Source organism: Etheostoma spectabile, chromosome 8 (assembly GCF_008692095.1).
Source record: "Etheostoma spectabile isolate EspeVRDwgs_2016 chromosome 8, UIUC_Espe_1.0, whole genome shotgun sequence".
Lineage (NCBI taxonomy): Eukaryota > Metazoa > Chordata > Actinopteri > Perciformes > Percidae > Etheostoma > Etheostoma spectabile.
This window is the reverse complement of record NC_045740.1, coordinates 3,843,463-3,843,678: the sequence shown is the minus strand read 5'-3', so window position 1 is coordinate 3,843,678 and position 216 is coordinate 3,843,463. Positions and strand designations below refer to the sequence as shown.

The window sequence follows — 216 nt, the reverse complement described above, 5'->3', positions numbered from 1 at the left end:
AGCTCAGATGAGCCAATCTGGAATCTTGCCCCTTATAAGTTTCCAGATCGGCTCATCTGAGCCTAGGGTGACCATATTTTGATTTCCAAAAAAAAAAGACACTTGGCCCGGCCTCGAAACACAAATTCAAACAGTCTTCTCAGAGGTTAATGAAAATGCTTTATTATGCCTCAATGGTATAAAAATACCTTTAAAATATGTAACAACCTGTAACAA

At 38.0% G+C, this 216-nt stretch overlaps 1 protein-coding gene across 5 annotated transcripts in view; it reads left to right on the top strand.

The window, feature by feature from the left end:
- Positions 1 to 216, top strand: part of LOC116694089 (contactin-1a) — a 78,716-nt gene that overhangs the window by 70,232 nt on the left and 8,268 nt on the right. The window lies entirely within an intron of this gene.